The 5,981-nt window shown below is 39.7% G+C and overlaps 1 pseudogene; it reads right to left on the bottom strand.

The window, feature by feature from the left end:
- Positions 1-4,062: 4,062 nt before the first annotated feature.
- LOC113935524 lies at positions 4,063-4,978 on the bottom strand (annotated as a pseudogene).
- Between the last annotated feature and the right edge of the window lie 1,003 nt (positions 4,979-5,981).

Genomic DNA, 5,981 nt, shown 5'->3' with positions numbered 1-5,981 from the left:
ATTCACATTCACATTCCTCTGGGTAAATCAGAGGAAATCTGATGAAAATGCGTTAGTCACATAATGACTTCCTGCTGGAAGTGGAGGTGGAGACAGGGAGCTCCCCGATCCAGCTCACAGGACTGAGCCTGGGGGTCGGGCATAGCTAATATATTTCATTATATTTGCCAGTGTATCATTTAGAGAGGCATTTGCTAGAATAGCAAGTAAACCCTCAACACTAGCTTAAATACATATATTTTGGTCAAATAAATGATCAGGGTTTATCTATTATGACTGTTAACTGCTCAGTTATAGGAGGTTTCATGTTACATTTCTATTCTCATACCAATTTTATTTTTTTTATTTTCTTATGTTATGTTAATAACCATACATTACATCATTAGTTTTTGATGTAGTGTTCCATGATTCATTGTTTGCGTATAACACCCAATGCTCCATTCAGTACGTGCCCTCCTTAATACCCATCACCAGGCTAACCCATCCCCCCACCCCCCTCCCCTCTAGAACCCTCAGTTTGTTTCTCAGAGTCCATAGTCTCTCATGGTTCATCTCCTCCTCCGATTTCCCCCCCTTCATTTTTCCCTTCCTGCTATCTTCTTTTTTTTTTTTTAACATATAATGTATTATTTGTTTCAGAGGTACAGGTCTGTGATTCAACAGTCTTACACAATTCACATGCTCACCATAGCACATACCCTCCCCAATGTCTATCAACCAGCCACCCCCCATCCCCACCACTCCAGCAAACCTCAGTTTGTTTCCTGAGATTAAGAATTCCTCATATTAGTGAGATCATATGATACATGTCTTTCTCTGATTGAGTTATTTCGCTCAGGATAATACCCTCCCATTCCATCCACGTCGTCGCAAATGACAAGACTTCATTCCTTTTGACGGCTGCATAATATTCCATTGTGTGTGTGTGTGTGTGTGTGTGTGTGTGTGTGTGTGTGTATACCACATCTTTATCCATTCGTCTGTTGATGGACATCTTGGCTCTTTCCATAGTTTGGCTATTGTGGACATTGCTGCTATAAACATCAGGGTGCATGTACCCCCTTGGATCCCTACATTTGTATCTTTGGGGTAAATACCCAGTAGTGCAATTGCTGGGTCATCTCATACCAATTTTAATTTTCTCAAATTAGAATTAATGTATTTTAATATGCTTGGCTTCTCCATGTACAAATTATTTATTCATTCCCAAATTTTCAATAGAACATGTCAGGAATTCCATCAATTTAATTTTCTTCTTCAATACATTCCTCTGCCTCAAGTTTGACTGTGTAATCTCTAGGCTGGTGTATGGCTGTTAACCTAGGTTTGCCTTTCTCTACCACTGAACAGATCTCATTAGCATTTTGGTTGGGTTGAATCTCCAGTGTCCAGGGTCCATATTGTCTTACTTACTGTCTTCACTTACTTTACAGAGTTTCGCCTTCAGTAATTCCTGGAAAAGCATTAATAGAACATTTTGAGAACTTGCCTTCCTGAAAATATCTCTATTCTAAATCATCCCTGAGTTTAGTTTGACAGGTATCCAATTTTAGTTTAGAAATCGTTATTTCAGAAGTTTGGCAGCATTGCTCCCTTGCCTTCCAGTTTTCAATGTTGCTCTTTAGAAATCTGAGCCAGTTTAATTTTTCTCCCTTTGGATATGACCTGTTGTTTGCTTTCCAGAATCTTTAGGAATCTGTTTTTTCTTCCCTCCAATATTTTTTTCTCTTTCCAAGTTTTTATTTAAATTCTAGTTAACATACAGTGTAATATTAGTTTCAGGTGTAGAATTTAGTGATTTGTCACTTACATACAACACCCAGTGCTCATCACAAGTGCCTTCCTTAATACCCATCACCTATTTAACCCATCCTCCTGCCCACCTCCCCTCCAAACAAACCATCAGATTGTTCTCTGTAGTTAAGAATCTGTTTCTTGCTTTGCCTCTCTTTCTTTCCCCCCACCATGTTCATTTGTTTTGTTTCTTAAATTCCACATTTGAATGAAATATATATAATGGAATATTAGTCAGCCATAAAAAAGAATAAAATCTTGCCATTTGCAATGACATGGATGGAGCTAGAGAGTATTATTCTCCCAATATTTGAAATTTAGATATTGGCATATTTTAATTCACTTCCCATTAAACAAATGAGCCTTTTAGTCTGTAAATGGATATGACAAAACTTCTTGTATAATTTCTCTGATATTTTTCTCTTCTCCATGTTTATATTTCTTTCTCCTAGGGATATCTATTATTCAGATATTCACTGCCAGAAAAGTTTTGCTATTTTTCTAATGTTTCTAAGTTCGTTTCCCTTCTTCCAATTTCCTAGAGGTTGCTCCATATTACCTTCCAACCACTCTGCTGAGTACTTTATCTCTTCTGTCATGGTCCTAATTCCAGAAAGGTCCTTTTAGTCTTCTATCATTCATTTTAATAGCATCCTACCCTTACCTATGCATGCAACAGTTTCATATCTCATCAACAATATTACTTACAAATTGTAGAACTTTTTCTACTTCCTTAATATGGTTTGTTTTTTCCATGTTACTATCCCTTCCCTACCCCCATCTGTTTGTCTTTGTGTTTTTCTTTCAAGGTAGAATGTTTCTTCAAGTGCTTGCTGGTCTTTGGCTGATTGATATTAAAGGATAAGGTCTTTATTTTTTTAATTAATTAATTAATTTACTTTTTGAGAGAGAGAGAGCAGGGCAAGGGGTGGAGGGAAAAGGTGAGAGAAAATTTCAAGCAGGCTCCACCCTCAGTGCAGTGCCCAATGCCAAGATCGACATGCAGCTCAATCTCACATCCCTGAGATCATGACCTGACCTGAAGTCAAGAGTTGGACACTTAACCGACTGAGCCACTCAGGTGCCCCAAAGGATGAGGCCTTTAAAAGCACATTCAAATCATGCATGATAGGGCATGAAGAGTATCAGGTGGGCCTTCCATTAGTATTATTATATAGGCCCTGCCATCTCATTAGGGTAACCCCAAGTGTTAATATAAGTGAGCCCTTTTTTCTTGGATTATGCAGTTTCTGCAGAGAAGAAAACATATTTTGTTGCATTGGAAGGCAATAGTCAATGAGAAAATTAATGCATTTAGAAAACTAAATCACACAACTGAAACCTCACATTGAAAAACAACCAGGATAGGGGCGCCTGGCTCAGTCAGTTAAGCATCTGCCTTTGGCTCAAGTCATGATCCCAGAATCCTGGGATCAAGACCCTCATTGGGCTCCCTGCTCAGTGGGAAGCCTGCTTCTCCCTCTCCCTCTGCCTGCCTTGCTCTCTCTGTCAAATAAATAAAATCTTGAAAGAAAGAAATAAAAAGAAAGAAAGAAAGAAAAGAAAGAAAGAAGAAAGGAAGGAAGGAAGGAAGAAAGGAAGGAAGAAAGAAAGAAAGGACGGAAGGAAGGAAGAAAGAAAGGAAGGAAGGAAGGAAGAATGAAGGAAGGAAGAAAGGAAGGAAGGAAGGAAGAAAGAAAGAAGAAAGAAGAAAGAAAGAAGGAAGGAAGGAAGGAAGGAAGGAAGGAAGAAGGAAGGAAGAAGGAAGGAAGGAAGAAAGGAAGAAGAAGGAAGGAAGGAAGGAAGGAAGAAGGAAGGAAGGAAAGAAAGAAGAAAGGAAGGAAGGAAGGAAGGAAGGAAGAAAGAAAGAAAGAGAAAGAAAGAAAGAAAGAAAGGAAGGAAGGAAGGAAGGAAGGAAGGAAGGAAGGAAGGAAGAAAGAAAGAAAGAGAAAGAAAGAAAGAAGAAAGAAAGAAAGAAAGAAAGAAAGAAGAAAGAAAGAAAGAAAGAAAGAAAGAAAGAAAGAAAGAAAGAAAGAAAGAAAGAAAGAATAAATAAAGAAAGAAAGAAAGAGAAAGAAAGAAAGAAAGAAAGAAAGAAAGAAAGAAAGAAAGAAAGAAAGAAAGAAAGAAAGAAGAAAGAAAGAAAGAAAGAAAGAGAAAGAAAAACAACCAGGATAAATTTTAAATGAGTCTACAGTTAGACCCACAGTTGTCAAATATTTTGTACTTAAAAATTTGTTGAATGAATGGTAGTTGTTTATAAAGAGACTATCTGGAGATTTTTATCTTACAACTGACAAAGTAGATTCTTAAGATTTGAATGTCATGGCTGATGAAGAGATAGGGGCTGAAAGCTGGAAAACAAGCAGCCAGGAATGCACTGATGTTCATGAGTTGCAGGCTTTGGGTGACAAAGCAAGTCATATAGAGTGATAAGATGGAGGATGGAAAATAAAAAGAAACAAATGAGCTCACCAGAAGCAGGACAATGTGAGTGGCAGTGGTCTCTGGGGAGGCTCTGGAAGAGAGACTGGTGTGGCGAAGGTATTGGACTCTGCTTATGTCTTTGCAGGAAGAGCACTATGGAGCCACTGGCCCAACCCTTTGGTCCCAAACACAAAATATGAAGGAAGGTAAAGAGGAATGCATAGAGCTTATGGATGAATCAGACCCTCCTGTAGTACACAGTCCAAAATTCATTTTTTGTAATGTTTATAGTATTCCCTGGATGAGTCACTTTCATTGGCACAGCAATATTTATCAGGAGATGAAGAATCCAACAGAGGCAACAGAAGGGTTGAACAACTCTAGGAGCCTTCAGTTTCAGTACTTCCCACCTGGAATTTTTAGGACTAATAGTGATAGCCTGGAAGCCACTCAAAAGGCAGGTGGTGCATAGAGAAACCCCTCGGGCCACCCTATGAGTATAAAAGGTAATCTTGCACACAGCTTCTCCCAGGAAATAGTCCAAACAAAAAGCTGCCAGTGTCTGAGTGATTCCCCTAGAGAGAAGGACTAGAAGGTTGGCTGAAGCCAATTGGTTGAGAATTAGATCTGTAGGCCTCTGAGTATATTTAGTGAATCAAGTTAATATATAAAAACAATGGGATAAGAAATTCCCTAGAAGCCCAACTACAGTCTGGAAGAGGAGGAGAATCCCCATTACCAACTCATAAGAAGCCATAATGTCAATGTCCAAAAGGAGTTTCAAAGCCAGATTATCTAGAGAGAAAGAATGTGTGTATTACTTCCCTTAGTGTGGCAAATTCAATATTAACAAATTTCACCTTTACTCATATTTGCAAAATCCTACTTCATATTATTGGATACACAAATATTGATTCAAACTACTCTGAAAAAGTAAACTGGTTCCCTTCCAAGTATATATGATTTGCTAGCATTTTATTTAGGATATGTGGATGCATATTTATGAATGACATTTTTCTAAACATACACTACACAATAGCAGAAAATGGCCCCAATATTTCGCTTCCCTTTCCCACTCTGTAGTTTAAATATTTTAAAGGGAGGTGGACGGGGGAATGGAGTAACTGGGTGATGGGCATTAAGGAGGGCACATGATGTGATGAGCACTGGGTGTTATATGCAACTAATGAATCATTGAACACTACATCAAAAACTAATGATGTACTCCATGTTGGCTATTGGATTTAAATAAAAATAAATAAATAAATAGGCTTAAGACTCCATTTCCTGAGATAAGATGGCGGAGGAGTAGGGGACCCTATTTCAGCTGGTCTCCAGAATTGAGCTGGATATCTACCAGACCACTCTGAGCACCCACAAAATCAGCCTGAGATGTAAGATCTGGATCTCTACAAACAGAATATCTCGGGCGATTGGTTTCCAAGCTACGCAGCAGGGAGCAGTGAGTCCCGGGGCAGATATCGGAGGATAAACGGCAGCAGGAGGGAGCCTGGCTGTGGGGATCCTACACCGCTGGTGAGCAACAGCCTCGCTTGCTGGGGACGGGGCACAGACTCACAGACCTTTAGGACTTTAGGGCAGCCCCCGGGGCAGAATCCCGGAACGGCGGGGTCACGCGTGCGATCTGGGGGTGGCTGGTGGTTTTAGAAGCACAAAGGGCAGAGACATGCCCCGACCTGGAGGCAGGACTGGGGACGCTGTGGAGGGGCGCACAACCCAGGATGCTGCCGTTTATAGCA

This window comes from Zalophus californianus, chromosome 17 (assembly GCF_009762305.2).
Source record: "Zalophus californianus isolate mZalCal1 chromosome 17, mZalCal1.pri.v2, whole genome shotgun sequence".
NCBI classification, from domain to species: Eukaryota; Metazoa; Chordata; class Mammalia; order Carnivora; family Otariidae; genus Zalophus; species Zalophus californianus.
Note: the sequence above shows the minus strand (reverse complement) of the source record. Positions and strands in the feature narration are given on the sequence as shown.